General features: G+C 39.1%; 1 protein-coding gene across 8 annotated transcripts in view; it reads right to left on the bottom strand.

The window, feature by feature from the left end:
• LOC109397319 (EGFR adapter protein) overlaps nucleotides 1-18,390 on the bottom strand; it is a 275,114-nt gene that overhangs the window by 215,253 nt on the left and 41,471 nt on the right. Inside the window, exon 1 of one of the 8 annotated variants that reach the window (XM_062853757.1) lies at nucleotides 9,102-9,306. The exons of the other annotated variants lie outside the window; for them this stretch is intronic. The gene's annotated coding sequence lies outside the window, so the exon portion shown is untranslated. Of the gene's footprint in view, nucleotides 1-9,101; nucleotides 9,307-18,390 lie in introns of those variants that run through there. 8 annotated transcript variants of the gene reach the window in all.

Here is an 18,390-nt window from a genome sequence, read left to right as displayed (position 1 = left end):
ACAAAAAAGTTCTGCAAGCTCTAACTTTTCATAGAGTGCATCAAAAATTCTCAAATTTTGACTGTTTCTCAACTTATTATATATGGGATAAACAAAATGATCGGGGACAGGTAAAATTTTCACTTTTAAAAATATGTTCAATTAGCTGTAACTTTTAGAAAAGTGCATCAAATATTCTCAAATTTACACTGTAAGATGATCAGCTAGTTGTGCATCAGTGGTCAAAATTTGGAAAGTTTTTCATAGCTCATTATATAAGTCATAAATGGTCAAAATCTCATTTCATTCGGTTCATTGAATCCGGAGATATAACAGCTCAAAGTTGGCTATCGAATAAGTATGCCTTTTTCTAGAATCTTTATTACTTCGTGCAGAATAGCACGATCTTTTCCAAATTTAGGCCATTGATACACACTAGTTGTTCAACATACAGTGAAAATTTGAAAATGTTCAGTTTTCGACAAGTTACAGCTACCTGAAATATTGTTGAGAAGTGAACATTTTGCCTATCCCGATCATTTTGTCCATCCCCTGTATGTGCACCATTGTACAGTCATTGCACAATTATGGGTCACTCTTTCAAAATTATTGGTCTGTCATTTCACCATGCTATTTAAAGGTAATTGACCAATGATTGTGGGTGACCCATGATTGTGCTTTGACTGTACGGTGGAAGAAATTGGCATAAAACGGGAATAAATTAAATATCTTTGCTTTCTAAAACTAATGGAAAAACTTATAGACGAGTATATCAAGTCTAATATACTTAATGATAAACCATTAAACAGAGCTCAATTTGCCTACCAAACGGGCAAATCAACAACATCGGCTCTACATTCATTAATCACAAAAATAGAGAAAACTTTTGAACATAAGGAAATACTTCTGGCAGCAGTACTTGACGTCGAAGGTGCGTTTGACAACGCTAGTTTTGCGTCAATGAAAAGGGCCATGAGAAATAGAGGCTTTTCTAGACTTATAATTGATTGGATTGAAGTGATGCTGTCTAAAAGGGAAATATCAGCATATCTTGGGAATTCAGTTGTAAAAGTAACAGCTGTTCAGGGCTGTCCTCAAGGGGGAGTCATTTCTCCCCTCCTCTGGTCCCTAATTGTTGATGATCTCCTTGACAAATTACAGTATCATGGATTCGTAGTAATTGGCTTTGCAGATGACATTGTCATTATTGTTCGCGGAAAATACGATAAGATTATCTCTGATCGGATGCAAACAGCGTTAAATTTCACTTTAACCTGGTGTAAAAATGAAGGGTTGAATATTAACCCTGGAAAAACTACAATAATCCCGTTTACCAGAAGACGCAAAATCACCTTTTCAGTTTTGAAACTTGGTGATGCTCAGCTGTCTTTATCTTTGAATGTAAAATTTTTAGGAGTCATACTAGATAGCAAGCTGTGTTGGAACAAACATGTTGAACAACAGATAGAAAAAGCAAGAAATGCTTTCTGGGGCTGCAAAAGAACTTTTGGAAAGAAATGGGGTCTAAAACCAAAAATGATTCTATGGATTTATACGGCCATCGTGAAACCTATTATTACTTATGCTTCTATTGTTTGGTGGAAAAAAAACCAAAAACGCAAACCAAGTTGAACAAGCTTCAAAGGCTTGCAACTGCTTCACTAACTGGGGCTATGGGTACTACACCATCTAAAGCCCTAGACGCGATGTTAAATATTCTTCCTTTACACGAATTTATACAAAAGGATGCTGTTAAAAATGCTCTGAGACTAAGAAGGTCCTCGAGAGCCACCAGTAGTGATCTAAGAGGACATATGAGCATTTTAAAAACTTTTAATATCCGTCCAATATACCTAATGAATGAAGATTTCATGGTAAAACGTAAATTTGTTGATCATTCATTTCGAGTTCCCGACGTGACTCGTCAGGATTGGGCAGCTGGAAAACCAAATTTTCGATCCGGCTCAACAATCTTTTTTACTGATGGTTCAAAACAAGATGACATGGTAGGGGCTGGAATACATGGCCCTGGAGTCAACGTTTCACTACCATTAGGAAGGTGGCCGACAGTTTTTCAGGCCGAAGTTTATGCTATTTTGGAATGTGCCGACATCTGTCTCAAAAGGCGCTACAAAAATGCTAATATATGTATTTGTTCGGATAGCAAAGCAGCAATAAATGCTTTGAAGTCCAAAATCTACAATTCAAGACTAGTTTGGGAATGTACCATGCTACTGCAGCAGTTGTCCTATTGCAATAAGGTTAATCTGTACTGGGTTCCTGGACATTGCGGAATAGAAGGAAATGAAAAAGCTGATCAGTTAGCAAAAATAGGGTCATCCATACAATTCATTGGGCCTGAGCCATTTTTTGGAATAGCTCCTTGTGCCCTAAAAATGGAATTAAGGAACAAAGAAAAAATCAAAATAAAACTTATCTGGTCGAATACTTCAGATTGTCGTCAATCTAAACGATTCATAGAACCAGATGCATCTAAAACACTAAGGTTAATGAACCTGAACAAACATGATTTAAGTATTTACACTGGACTAGTAACAGGCCACTGCCCTTGCAAATATTACTTAAGTATAATTGGGAAATTACAAGATAACAAATGTCGTTTCTGTAAATTTGAGAGCGAAAGCTCTGAGCATTTATTGTGTGAGTGTGCTGCACTTTACCAAAAGCGCCGCGGTTACTTTGATAAGGGCTTGATGGAGCCTTGGGAAATCTGGGCCTCTCATCCCAAGCAGGTATAGGGCACTGCATGAGATTCTCTCCTTCTCTTTCACTCTTACAGAAATTTTGTAAACAACAAGGCCAAGAAACTTCAAAATCCCATACAAAATCAAAACAATGCAGTGCCCTATTGGATTTCATACGAAATGCAGTACCTGATTGGGAAACACGCCAATAGCTGTGAGGATGATCATTTCTCCATAGTGATGAGTCTTTTCAGTACGGCAAAAATAAAGAGGATGACACCACAATAGATCAAATTAATGGTCGCAGTGGTACTATGTCCCCAACAGGAGAAAAAAAAATATCTTTGCTCGAAGTGGAGGGATTTGAATGATTTTTTGACACAATGCAAAATTCTCTATAGTTTCTGATAAAGAGCGTCTCATGCGCCGGACACAGCTGGAAACTGAACTCGTTTTACCCCGCTCTCCCTCACATACACCTTTTTGAGATAATCCTCATCTATCTCGATTGTCGTGCAAAATAGATGACTTATTTAACTCGTATTTGTGTAAAAACTTCTATAGTATCGGCAAGGTTGGTCCTGCTCTTATCGATTGCGTTCCACTCCGAGTGGAGATGCATGTGAAAGTTTAAAGATATCAGGGATATCGGGGTTATTTGAAGATATTGCCGTGCGATGAGCCAAAACAGCAGGGCTAACCTTATATTAAATTGCCGATACTATGGAAGTTTTACACAAGTACGAGTTAAATGAGTCATTCGCCAATCCTATGAGACCCCTAAGAATCCCTAGAATACCCCTGAAGCCTCCCGGAACCTCCTGACATGCTCCTGGAACAGCTTAAATTTTATTTGGTACGTTTTTGACTATTCTGAAACTCATCAAAATCCTCTAGAACATTTTAGAATGCTCTGGAACCCCCTGAAACACCTCTGAAACCCTTCGAAATCAACTGTAATCCTGAATACAGAAATGCACAAGAACACCCATAAAACCCGGGAAATTCCTCTTAAACTTCTTGTAACGCCCGAGAAATGCTCTTAAACACTCATGAAGCCCGTAGGGGAAAAAAATCCTGAAGCCTCTCAAAAACCCCTGGAACGCTTCTGAAACTTCCAGAAGCACTCCTGATGCTCTCCGAACGCCCATGAAACATTCGAGATCACCCCGGAAACCCAATGAAAACCTCTGACACGCTCCTGGAATCCTCTGAAACCAGTCTTCCCGCGAACTCAACACATGTTCAATTTCTGTACGTTTTCTCGCACTTATTTTGAACATTAAACGCCAAAAAAAACAAAGTATTCGTGTTTGCAAACGTACTCCGCACCAAAGAGTGCTCAAGTACAAAACTTGTGTATGTACCGCAGTACAAAGCGAAAATAGAACCGAGCGCAAACCGAGAATGAAACCCGAAGCGGCTTCAAAGTGGTGCCGAACTGACAATCGTCGTTCAAAAAAGTTTGTTTTTGCATGATAATTTCTCACTTTGTTTTACGCGGTAAACGTGTACTGTACAGATGTTCGTACTTGTGTTTAAAACGAACTTTGAACATAAGTACACGTTTGGGTATAGCCACAGAGAACAGACATCCAAGTCCAGTTCCGAAACTGTGTAAGGAATTTAACGGCCATTTGAAATCGGCAACACAAGTGGCAATAGCGTGGCGCTGCAATCGGTTAATTTCCCATTCTAATTTAATTCACCACTTAAAATGTTTCAATTCACCACTGACTGTGGCAATATGGTGTTTGGTGGCGTTAGTGTTGTCATCGTGTATTGGTTTGCAACCTTGCTCAAGTAAAGATTCAAATCCTTACACAACTTTCCGAATGGAATTTGTTCTAGCCTGGATGTCTGTTCTCTGTGGTATAGCTTTGTGTATTGCGGTTTGAATACCAAGTTGGAGAACAAATGGAGTTTAAATACAGTAGTACTTAGCGTGTTTGGAGTTCGTTTGGGAAGACTGCCTGAAATACTTCTGAAATCCGTTGAAAAAACAATGGTTCGCAACTGAAACTCTTGGAACGCTCTTGAAATTCCATGAAGATCTCTGCAACACCTTTGAACCCTATGTAATACCACTGATACCTCCTGGAACGCCCATGAAACTTAGTGAAAACCCCAGGAACATACCTGCAATGCACCTGAAACCCCTTGAAAACCCTTTCCAAGTAACATTTCGATGACCATTTAACCTTGTAGCCGTTTGAAAACCGTCAAAGAGCCTGATACCATTTATGATTGTTTTATCATGGTTCTAAGAACCTCTTCTAACCTATTTAATCTATTTGATCAAAAAATGTTGCTTGGGCTGGTACGCGCCTGTTTTTTTAAACACACTGGAATACATCTTATATGCTACTTAAACCCCTTGAAACCCCCGGAGACCATTTGAAGTATCCCTGGAAATAGAACGCCCCTGAAACATACAGGGTGCTGCAGGAAAAAATGCGAAAAGTTCAAGGCACTACTTCACGCTATATATGGGATATATATGACTATCAATAGTGACCAAAATGGAAAAAAAATAATTAACTTTTTCAGTTAATGTACAAAAATAAGCGATTTCGGTTGATATTTGGGGGTGGCGCAAAGGGTTCAAGTGAAATTTTTAGCTAGAACAAACTTTCAAAAATCATTTCAAATTTAATTTTCAAACTTATTTATTCTAGACTAAATCGGTGATTCTAGAACCCAATTGGACCAAATTTGTGCTCAAAATTGCGATATCTTCACTGGTTTCCGAGATATTTAAAAAAAATGTCATATTTTGGTACCCAACCCAAAAAATACTGAAAAACGACATTTTTGCCTTTCTCGTACACTAAGTGTACTGGAAAGGCTATATGTTCACTCCAAAAATGACTTTTCGATAGAAGGCCCGGAGGGTCGAGTCACATATACCAATCAACTCAGCTCGACGAATTGAGGTGATGTCTGTGTGTATGTATGTGTGTGTGTATGTATGTGTGTATGTGTGTATGTGTGTGTACAAAAAACTCACATCACTTTTTGGCAGTAAACCTCATCCGATTTCAATGACCGACGGTTCATTCGACGCGGAATCTGGTCCCATTGTTTCCTATTGAAAATGGTTCGAATCGGTCCAGCCGTTCCGGAGATATGGCCATTTAGGTGTTCCGGAACGGTACCCCAGGAAGGGACCAGATATGAAAATGCATCAAACCTATGCATGCGACACATCAAACCACGGCATTTTCAATAACCTGATGAGCGGTAAGCAGGAAAATAGTCTCAGACCATATCTGAACCGGTAGTGTTCCCGAACCGGTTCTGGGCGTCCCGCTGGAAGTGGCCAAATATGCAATCGGTTTTGAGTGGCCGGGAGAGGCCAAATGTAAAAGTAAACCAAATCCAGGCATGTGACACATCAAATCGTGGCTTTTGCGATAACCTGATGAACAGTTAGCTAGAAAATAGCCTTACGTCACACTAAAGACAACTGGTAGTGTTCCGGAATGGGTTCCGAGAGTCCCGTCGAAATTGTCAAACTCTGCATGTGACACCTTCAATTTGCAGCGTTTTTGGTTAACCGATGAGCAGTTAACAAGACAATAATGTCAGACCATATTTGGTTCAGCCGGTAGTTACCCAGAATCAGATCCGGGTAGTAAAATGTAAAATTTAACCAAACCCATGGATGCGGTGTATCAAATCACGACCAGTCTTGTAAACATTCGACACTTTTCACTACCTTCATTTCGTTGCCGCAGTCGGGTGTCAGCATGCTTTGTTACATTCGTGCGCTACCGTTACCTCTTACCTACACACAACACGAGCAGTAGAACGAAGATCAATAAACATAAGAAAGAGTCAAATCAATGTCATCTGACACGATGACACGTGTGTAATTCTAGCATTACACATAGATTCTCAGCCAATTCCGATTATGAATGTTAATATGAGTTTATTCTTGCATGTTGCATTGAATACGGCACACAGATGGGCAACATAGCTCTTGTTATGGAAGAAGACAGGAATAACAAAAGCCAAACCGTATTCCGAAACCGCTATCGTGGTGAAGTGCATTCGTTTGACATTTTTGTTTCGAACAGTAGTTTGATTGATTGTGTTGCGAATACCGGATACAAAGGAGGCCGAATATCGACGAAAAGGTTCAAATGAATGTGATCTCTAACAAGACTGATCACGACTTACCGACATCCTGATGGAAAAATAGGGTCAGACCCGGTAGTGTTGCGGGTTCAGCTGTGGTTTCCAAAGTGGTTAAAAGTAAAAGTGAATCAAACTCATACATGCGATATATCAAATTGCGGTGATTAGGTAAAGGTGAAAAATAAGCAATAAAATAATCTCAGACCATAATTGGGACAACCGGTAGTGTCATGGTCCATGACTCATGGAATCAGATTCGGCTATCCCACCGGATATTACCAAATATAAAAATGAATTAAACCCATATATACGACACATCAGATCGCAGATTTTTTGATAATCTAATGAACGGTTAGCAAGAAATTAGCCTTAGATCACATTAGAGAACCAACATTCATGTGAAAAATTAAATAGTGGCTTTGTTTAATGGCCTGATAAACGTTAGGTATGAACAACAGTGACGAATCGGTCTAATAAGTTCACATATATGAAAGAGAACAAAATATAGACAAAACTAAAGCGATCTCACCAAATCGTACCATTTCAGATTCCTAAGGTGTAAATTTATAGCAGGATGGGTCAACGTTGAATGGAAAAATATGAATTTGATCGCGTCAACAGAAGATGGCGGCTTTTTAAGGAATTTTGAGCTCTAAAACTATGTAAAATAAGTGTGTTTGGTATGGGAAATAGGTTCGGAGTCCACCAGAGTATCCAAGATAGCGGCCCAAAATCCAAGATAATGGCCCAGTATTCAAGTAAGTGCCTGTTTTATAGGGTTTTTAATTCTTGCATTATGGGCATATTTTGTATGGAAATATGTTCAGAATTCAACATTTGTAATCAGAAAACCCAAGCTGTCCGCTGTTTCACAAGGTCTGCAATATGACTATAGTTTGAATGGGGAAGAATGCCGGTCTTCGTCCAAAACTGGTAACCAGAAAATCATAAACGACATGCCAAAATTCAATACGGCGACTATTTTATGTAATTTTAGGTCCAAAAATGAATACCAGGACATCCAAGATGGTGTCTCAATGTTCAAGATGGCGGTTAGTTTAGTTGGGGTAGATATCCAGAGTCATAAAATGATGACCGGAAAATTTAAAATGACGTTTCAAAATTTTGACGTTTCATGACACTTATATGGTTTGAATTTTTTTTTATAATTTGTATTTATGTCAATGTCGTCAACAAGTCGCTTGAGTTTTGTTGAAAGGATATTTTAAAGCACGAGAAAGGCACCATCACCGCTAGGTGGATTTATTAGGGTTTTTTTTTTTCAAATATCTCAGAAACCAGTAGAGATATCGCAATTTTGAGCACAAATTTGGCCCAATTGGCATCTAGAATCACCGATTTAGTCTAGAAAAAATAAGTTTGAAAATTAAATTTGAAATTAATTTTGACAGTTTGTTCTAGCAAAAATTTCACTTGAACCCTTTGCGCCACCCCCAAATATCAACCGAAATCGCTTATTTTTGTACAGCTGACTTATTTCGACTAGTAGATCACTTTCCACTTGGGAAATCATATATCGGAGAAATTTTTTGAAAGTAGCCCCACCCTATTGGAACATTGCCCGAAATATGTAAAAGTTCGTTCAGTTTCATGCACTGAGGAAATATCGAGAACATAAATTCCTCAGAATATTTTTCTCCACTTCCATATTTTTTTGCATTTTTTTTTTCAATAAGCTAATTCGATTTCAAAAAGCTACACCACATTAAAAAATCATGAAATCCTACAAAATGGAAGTAGTCAATTAATAATAACTCTATGAAAGCTTGGAAGAATTAGAAAACCTAATTAAAAAAATCGAAAGAACCCTTGCAAGGATTCTGGTGAAACTTTCAGTACACATGTCAAGCCAAACTTAAAAAAAAAACATCCGAGTTGTGACAATGTAAGCAATAAGGATAATCTTATAATCTTATTATGTGCATTGCCACAGCTAAAATATACAAAACCACAAAACGAGACAATTCGACAATGAGTTTTCTTAAGGGCCTAACTGACTTGATCGTTTTCTTTTCGTCGACACTCTCTTTCGCTAATAACTTGATCAAAACAAACAAAATTATTATTCTTTTTGTTTATAGAGCAAGGTGTAGTCGTCGTCTTCGCATTTCAACCAAAAAGTCTTTGGAAAACTTAATACACTTTCCGTAATAACACAAAGAGAGGATCCATGAAGAGAAATCGAATCAGTTAGGCCCTAATGAAGCATCAGTGTCGAATTATTGTCTATGGGGTTTTGACCTCCGACGATACCACTGTGTAACACCATCCGGGTTGCAGAACTACTCTCCACGACGACGGCGACAACAACGACAACGACTCGATCCGAAAGTTCCCAAAACAACAAATCCACGCGGCGGCGGTCCTACAAGGTAGCTATGCCAGAGAACGGCAATCGCGCGCGACTGCACCATAGGCCGTGCTCACCGAGACTGGTGCGCTGCGACGACCGGCCTGCGGATGACGAACGAGTGGGACAGCAGCGCAGCAGACCTGCTGGGATCTCTTGGAATCGAAGCCGTGAATGGGGGACACCGTGTGAAGGTGGATGGATGGATGGATGGACAGGAATGGAGCAACGAGCAACCAAGAGCAACTTCCAATAACAAAAGGGGTAACGCAAAACGGATGAATGATTATGGGCCCTGGTGGTGATGATGATGATGACGATGACGACGGTGTGGAGTGCATAAAGCGATGGGAAGGTAGAGCCTAAATGATCGGTCGAACGGTCGTTACAGGTCGTTACACACGGACGATGGAATGCTGCAACGTAGAGAAAAGGAGAAGTAGAAACTTGGAAACTTAACCCCTTCGGTCGGTTCGGTCGGCACTGATGTTGGAAATCTTAATGTAGAATAGGATTGTTCAAATCTTTTCAAAAAAGGCAGGTCTTTCATGTTTTCTCCATGTGTTTTTTTGGATTTAAGCTTAAGTATGCTACGCTACTAACACTCTACTCTAGTCTACTCTAGTCTACTCTAGTCTACTCTAGTCTACTCTAGTCTACTTTAGTCTACTCTAGTCTACTCTAGTCTACTCTAGTCTACTCTAGTCTACTCTAGTCTACTATAGTCTACTCTAGTCTACTCTAGTCTACTCTAGTCTACTCTAGTCTACTCTAGTCTACTCTAGTCTACTCTAGTCTACTCTAGTCTACTCTAGTCTACTCTAGTCTACTCTAGTCTACTCTAGTCTACTCTAGTCTACTCTACTCTATTCTAGTCTACTCTAGTCTACTCTTGTCTACTCTAGTCTACTCTAGTCTACTCTAGTCTACTCTAGTCTACTCTAGTCTACTCTTGTCTACTCTAGTCTACTCTAGTCTACTCTAGTCTACTCTAGTCTACTCTAGTCTACTCTAGTCTACCCCAAGCAACACACATGTCATATGATAGTTACGGCAGCGCAAGTTTTGGTTGTATAGAAGTAAATATGACGTAATTTTGACATCATGTTAAAATAACGTTACAATAACTGTTATACAACCAAAACTTGCGCTGCCGTGACTTTAATATGACATGTGTGTTGCTTGGGACTCTAGTCTACTCTAGTCTACTCTAGTCTGCTCTAGTCTACTCTAGTCTACTCTAGTCTACTCTAGTCTACTCTAGTCTACTCTAGTCTACTCTAGTCTACTCTAGTCTACTCTAGTCTACTCTAGTCTACTCTAGTCTACTCTAGTCTACTCTAGTCTGCTCTAGTCTACTCTAGTCTACTCTAGTCTACTCTAGTCTACTCTAGTCTACTCTAGTCTACTCTAGTCTACTCTAGTCTACTCTAGTCTACTCTAGTCTACTCTAGTCTACTCTAGTCTACTCTAGTCCACTCTAGTCTACTCTAGTCTACTCTAGTCTACTCTACTCTATTCTAGTCTACTCTAGTCTACTCTTGTCTACTCTAGTCTACTCTAGTCTACTCTAGTCTACTCTAGTCTACTCTTGTCTTTTCTAGTCTACTCTAGTCTACTCTAGTCTACTCTAGTCTACTCTAGTCTACTCTAGTCTACTCTAGTCTACTCTAGTCTACTCTACTCTATTCTAGTCTACTCTAGTCTACTCTAGTCTATTCTAGTCTACTCTAGTCTACTCTAGTCTACTCTAGTCTACTCTAGTCTACTCTAGTCTACTCTAGTCTACTCTAGTCTACTCTAGTCTACTCTAGTCTACTCTAGTCTACTCTAGTCTACTCTAGTCTACTCTAGTCTACTCTAGTCTACTCTAGTCTACTCTAGTCTACTCTAGCCTACTCTAGTCTACCCCAAGCAACACACATGTCATATAATAGTTACGGCAGCGCAAGTTTTGGTTGTAAAGAAGTAAATTTGACGTTATTTTGACATCATGTTAAAATAACGTTACAATAACTGTTATACAACCAAAACTTGCGCTGCCGTAACTCTAATATGACATGTGTGTTGCTTGGGACTCTAGTCTACTCTAGTCTACTCTAGTCTACTCTAGTCTACTCTAGTCTACTCTAGTCTACTCTAGTCTACTCTACTCTATTCTAGTCTATTCTAGTCTACTCTAGTCTACTCTAGTCTACTCTAGTCTACTCTAGTCTACTCTTGTCTACTCTAGTCTACTCTAGTCTACTCTAGTCTACTCTAGTCTACTCTAGTCTACTCTAGTCTAATCAAGTCTACTCTAGTCTACTCTAGTCTACTCTAGTCTACTCTAGTCTACTCTAGTCTACTCTAGTCTACTCTAGTCTACTCTAGTCTACTCTAGTCTACTCTAGTCTACTCTAGTCTACTCTAGTCTACTCTAGTCTACTCTAGTCTACTCTAGTCTACTCTAGTCTACTCTAGTCTACTCTACTCTATTCTAGTCTATTCTAGTCTACTCTAGTCTACTCTTGTCTACTCTAGTCTACTCTAGTCTACTCTAGTCTACTCTAGTCTACTCTAGTCTACTCTAGTCTACTCTAGTCTACTCTAGTCTACTCTAGTCTACTCTAGTCTACTCTAGTCTACTCTAGTCTACTCTAGTCTACTCTAGTCTACTCTAGTCTACTCTAGTCTACTCTAGTCTACTCTAGTCTACTCTAGTCTACTCTGGTCTACTCTAGTCTACTCTAGTCTACTCTAGTCTACTCTAGTCTACTCTAGTCTACTCTAGTCTACTCTAGTCTACTCTAGTCTACTCTAGTCTACTCTAGTCTACTCTAGTCTACTCTAGTCTACCCCAAGCAACACACATGTCATATAATAGTTACGGCAGCGCAAGTTTTGGTTGTATAGAAGTAAATTTGACGTAATTTTGACATCATGTTAAAATAACGTTACAATAACTGTTATACAACCAAAACTTGCGCTGCCGTAACTTTAATATGACATGTGTGTTGCTTGGGACTCTAGTCTACTCTAGTCTACTCTAGTCTACTCTAGTCTACTCTAGTCTACTCTAGTCTACGCTAGTCTACTCTAGTCTACTCTAGTCTACTCTAGTCTACTCTAGTCTACTCTAGTCTACTCTAGTCTACTCTAGTCTACTCTAGTCTACTCTAGTCTACTCTAGTCTACTCAAGTCTACTCTAGTCTACTCTAGTCTACTCTACTCTATTCTAGTCTACTCTAGTCTACTCTTGTCTACTCTAGTCTACTCTAGTCTACTCTAGTCTACTCTAGTCTACTCTAGTCTACTCTAGTCTACTCTAGTCTACTCTAGTCTACTCTAGTCTACTCTAGTCTACTCTAGTCTACTCTAGTCTACTCTAGTCTACTCTAGTCTACTCTAGTCTACTCTAGTCTACTCTACTCTATTCTAGTCTACTCTAGTCTACTCTAGTCTACTCTAGTCTACTCAAGTCTACTCTAGTCTACTCTAGTCTACTCTACTCTATTCTAGTCTACTCTAGTCTACTCTTGTCTACTCTAGTCTACTCTAGTCTACTCTAGTCTACTCTAGTCTACTCTAGTCTACTCTAGTCTACTCTAGTCTACTCTAGTCTACTCTAGTCTGCTCTAGTCTGCTCTAGTTTACTCTAGTCTACTCTAGTCTACTCTAGTCTACTCTAGTCTACTCTAGTCTACTCTAGTCTACTCTAGTCTACTCTAGTCTACTCTAGTCTACTCTAGTCTACTCTACTCTATTCTAGTCTACTCTAGTCTACTCTTGTCTACTCTAGTCTACTCTAGTCTACTCTTGTCTTTTCTAGTCTACTCTAGTCTACTCTAGTCTACTCTAGTCTACTCTAGTCTACTCTAGTCTACTCTAGTCTACTCTAGTCTACTCTACTCTATTCTAGTCTACTCTAGTCTACTCTAGTCTACTCTAGTCTACTCTAGTCTACTCTAGTCTACTCTAGTCTACTCTAGTCTACTCTAGTCTACTCTAGTCTACTCTAGTCTACTCTAGCCTACTCTAGTCTACCCCAAGCAACACACATGTCATATAATAGTTACGGCAGCGCAAGTTTTGGTTGTATAGAAGTAAATTTGACGTAATTTTGACATCATGTTAAAATAACGTTACAATAACTATTATACTACCAAAACTTGCGCTGCCGTAACTCTAATATGACATGTGTGTTGCTTGGGACACTAGTCTACTCTAGTCTACTCTAGTCTACTCTAGTCTACTCTAGTCTACTCTAGTCTACTCTAGTCTAATCTAGTCTAATCTAGTCTACTCTAGTCTACTCTAGTCTACTCTAGTCTACTCTAGTCTACTCTAGTCTACTCTAGTCTACTCTAGTCTACTCTAGTCTACTCTAGTCTACTCTAGTCTACTCTACTCTATTCTAGTCTATTCTAGTCTACGCTAGTCTACTCTAGTCTACTCTTGTCTACTCTTGTCTACTCTAGTCTACTCTAGTCTACTCTAGTCTACTCTAGTCTACTCTAGTCTACTCTAGTCTACTCTAGTCTACTCTGGTCTACTCTAGTCTACTCTAGTCTACTCTAGTCTACTCTAGTCTACTCTAGTCTACTCTAGTCTACTCTAGTCTACTCTAGTCTACTCTAGTCTACTCTAGTCTACTCTAGTCTACTCTAGTCTACTCTAGTCTACCCCAAGCAACACACATGTCATATAATAGTTACGGCAGCGCAAGTTTTGGTTGTATAGAAGTAAATTTGACGTAATTTTGACATCATGTTAAAATAACGTTACAATAACTGTTATACAACCAAAACTTGCGCTGCCGTAACTTTAATATGACATGTGTGTTGCTTGGGACTCTAGTCTACTCTAGTCTACTCTAGTCTACTCTAGTCTACTCTAGTCTACTCTACTCTATTCTAGTCTACTCTAGTCTACTCTAGTCTACTCTAGTCTACTCAAGTCTACTCTAGTCTACTCTAGTCTACTCTACTCTATTCTAGTCTACTCTAGTCTACTCTTGTCTACTCTAGTCTACTCTAGTCTACTCTAGTCTACTCTAGTCTACTCTAGTCTACTCTAGTCTACTCTAGTCTGCTCTAGTCTGCTCTAGTTTACTCTAGTCTACTCTAGTCTACTCTAGTCTACTCTACTCTATTCTAGTCTACTCTAGTCTACTCTAGTCTACTCTAGTCTACTCAAGTCTACTCTAGTCTACTCTAGTCTACTCTACTCTATTCTAGTCTACTCTAGTCTACTCTTGTCTACTCTAGTCTACTCTAGTCTACTCTAGTCTACTCTAGTCTACTCTAGTCTACTCTAGTCTACTCTAGTCTGCTCTAGTCTGCTCTAGTTTACTCTAGTCTACTCTAGTCTACTCTAGTCTACTCTTGTCTACTCTAGTCTACTCTAGTCTACTCTAGTCTACTCTAGTCTACTCTAGTCTACTCTAGTCTACTCTAGTCTGCTCTAGTCTGCTCTAGTTTACTCTAGTCTACTCTAGTCTACTCTAGTCTACTCTAGTCTACTCTAGTCTACTCTAGTCTACTCTAGTCTACTCTAGTCTACTCTAGTCTACTCTACTCTATTCTAGTCTACTCTAGTCTACTCTTGTCTACTCTAGTCTACTCTAGTCTACTCTTGTCTTTTCTAGTCTACTCTAGTCTACTCTAGTCTACTCTAGTCTACTCTAGTCTACTCTAGTCTACTCTAGTCTACTCTACTCTATTCTAGTCTACTCTAGTCTACTCTAGTCTACTCTAGTCTACTCTAGTCTACTCTAGTCTACTCTAGTCTACTCTAGTCTACTCTAGTCTACTCTAGTCTACTCTAGTCTACTCTAGTCTACTCTAGTCTACTCTAGCCTACTCTAGTCTACCCCAAGCAACACACATGTCATATAATAGTTACGGCAGCGCAAGTTTTGGTTGTATAGAAGTAAATTTGACGTAATTTTGACATCATGTTAAAATAACGTTACAATAACTGTTATACTACCAAAACTTGCGCTGCCGTAACTCTAATATGACATGTGTGTTGCTTGGGACACTAGTCTACTCTAGTCTACTCTAGTCTACTCTAGTCTACTCTAGTCTACTCTAGTCTACTCTAGTCTAATCTAGTCTAATCTAGTCTACTCTAGTCTACTCTAGTCTACTCTAGTCTACTCTAGTCTACTCTAGTCTACTCTAGTCTACTCTAGTCTACTCTAGTCTACTCTAGTCTACTCTACTCTATTCTAGTCTATTCTAGTCTACGCTAGTCTACTCTAGTCTACTCTTGTCTACTCTTGTCTACTCTAGTCTACTCTAGTCTACTCTAGTCTACTCTAGTCTACTCTAGTCTACTCTAGTCTACTCTAGTCTACTCTAGTCTACTCTGGTCTACTCTAGTCTACTCTAGTCTACTCTAGTCTACTCTAGTCTACTCTAGTCTACTCTAGTCTACTCTAGTCTACTCTAGTCTACTCTAGTCTACTCTAGTCTACTCTAGTCTACTCTAGTCTACTCTAGTCTACTCTAGTCTACCCCAAGCAACACACATGTCATATAATAGTTACGGCAGCGCAAGTTTTGGTTGTATAGAAGTAAATTTGACGTAATTTTGACATCATGTTAAAATAACGTTACAATAACTGTTATACAACCAAAACTTGCGCTGCCGTAACTTTAATATGACATGTGTGTTGCTTGGGACTCTAGTCTACTCTAGTCTACTCTAGTCTACTCTAGTCTACTCTAGTCTACTCTAGTCTACTCTAGTCTACTCTAGTCTACTCTAGTCTACTCTAGTCTACTCTAGTCTACTCTAGTCTACTCTAGTCTACTCTAGTCTACTCTAGTCTACTCTAGTCTACTCTAGTCTACTCTAGTCTACTCTAGTCTACTCTAGTCTACTCAAGTCTACTCTAGTCTACTCTAGTCTACTCTACTCTATTCTAGTCTACTCTAGTCTACTCTTGTCTACTCTAGTCTACTCTAGTCTACTCTAGTCTACTCTAGTCTACTCTAGTCTACTCTAGTCTACTCTAGTCTACTCTAGTCTACTCTAGTCTACTCTAGTCTACTCTAGTCTACTCTAGTCTACTCTAGTCTACTCTAGTCTACTCTAGTCTACTCTAGTCTACTCTAGTCTACTCTAGTCTACCCAAGTAACACACATGTTATATAAAAGTTACGACAGCGCAAGTTTTGGTTGTATAGAAGTTTATTTTACGTTATTTCAACACAAAGTTAGAATTACGTAAAATAAACTTCAATACAACCAAAACTTGCGCTGTCGTAACTCTATTATAACATGTGTGTTGCTTGGGTACTCTACTCTATTCTAGTCTATTCTAGTCTACGCTAGTCTACTCTAGTCTACTCTTGTCTACTCTTGTCTACTCTAGTCTACTCTAGTCTACTCTAGTCTACTCTAGTCTACTCTAGTCTACTCTAGTCTACTCTAGTCTACTCTAGTCTACTCTGGTCTACTCTAGTCTACTCTAGTCTACTCTAGTCTACTCTAGTCTACTCTAGTCTACTCTAGTCTACTCTAGTCTACTCTAGTCTACTCTAGTCTACTCTAGTCTACTCTAGTCTACTCTAGTCTACTCTAGTATACCCCAAGCAACACACATGTCATATAATAGTTACGGCAGCGCAAGTTTTGGTTGTATAGAAGTAAATTTGACGTAATTTTGACATCATGTTAAAATAACGTTACAATAACTGTTATACAACCAAAACTTGCGCTGCCGTAACTTTAATATGACATGTGTGTTGCTTGGGACTCTAGTCTACTCTAGTCTACTCTAGTCTACTCTAGTCTACTCTAGTCTACTCTAGTCTACTCTAGTCTACTCTAGTCTACTCTAGTCTACTCTAGTCTACTCTAGTCTACTCTAGTCTACTCTAGTCTACTCTAGTCTACTCTAGTCTACTCTAGTCTACTCTAGTCTACTCTAGTCTACTCAAGTCTACTCTAGTCTACTCTAGTCTACTCTACTCTATTCTAGTCTACTCTAGTCTACTCTTGTCTACTCTAGTCTACTCTAGTCTACTCTAGTCTACTCTAGTCTACTCTAGTCTACTCTAGTCTACTCTAGTCTACTCTAGTCTACTCTAGTCTACTCTAGTCTACTCTAGTCTACTCTAGTCTACTCTAGTCTACTCTAGTCTACTCTAGTCTACTCTAGTCTACTCTAGTCTACTCTAGTCTACTCTAGTCTACTCTAGTCTACTCTAGTCTACTCTAGTCTACTCTAGTCTACTCTAGTCTACTCTAGTCTACTCTAGTCTACTCTAGTCTACTTCAGTCTACTCTAGTCTACTGTACTCTAGTCTACTCTAGTCTACTCTACTCTATTCTAGTCTACTCTAGTCTACTCTTGTCTACTCTAGTCTACTCTAGTCTACTCTAGTCTACTCTAGTCTACTCTACTCTATTCTAGTCTACTCTAGTCTACTCTTGTCTACTCTAGTCTACTCTAGTCTACTCTAGTCTACTCTAGTCTACTCTAGTCTACTCAAGTCTACTCTAGTCTACTCTAGTCTACTCTACTCTATTCTAGTCTACTCTAGTCTACTCTAGTCTACTCTAGTCTACTCTAGTCTACTCTAGTCTACTCTAGTCTACTCTAGTCTACTCTAGTCTACTCTAGTCTACTCTACTCTACTCTACTCTACTCTACTCTACTCTACTCTACTCTATTCTAGTCTACTCTAGTCTACTCTTGTCTATTCTAGTCTACTCTAGTCTACTCTAGTCTACTCTAGTCTACTCTAGTCTACTCTAGTCTACTCTAGTCTACTCTAGTCTACTCTAGTCTACTCTAGTCTACTCTAGTCTACTCTAGTCTACTCTAGTCTACTCTAGTCTACTCTAGTCTACTCTAGTCTACTCTAGTCTACTCTAGTCTACTCTAGTCTACTCTAGTCTACTCTAGTCTACTCTAGTCTACTCTAGTCTACTCTAGTCTACTCTAGTCTACTCTAGTCTACTCTAGTCTACTCTAGTCTACTCTAGTCTACTCTAGTCTACTCTAGTCTACTCTAGTCTACTCTAGTCTACTCTAGTCTACTCTAGTCTACTCTAGTCTACTCTAGTCTACTCTAGTCTACTCTAGTCTACTCTAGTCTACTCTAGTCTACTCTAGTCTACTCTAGTCTACTCTAGTCTACTCTAGTCTACTCTAGTCTACTCTAGTCTACTCTAGTCTACTCTAGTCTACT

The sequence above is a fragment of the Aedes albopictus genome, chromosome 2, assembly GCF_035046485.1.
Source record: "Aedes albopictus strain Foshan chromosome 2, AalbF5, whole genome shotgun sequence".
Taxonomy (NCBI): Eukaryota; Metazoa; Arthropoda; class Insecta; order Diptera; family Culicidae; genus Aedes; species Aedes albopictus.
Note: the sequence above shows the minus strand (reverse complement) of the source record. Positions and strands in the feature narration are given on the sequence as shown.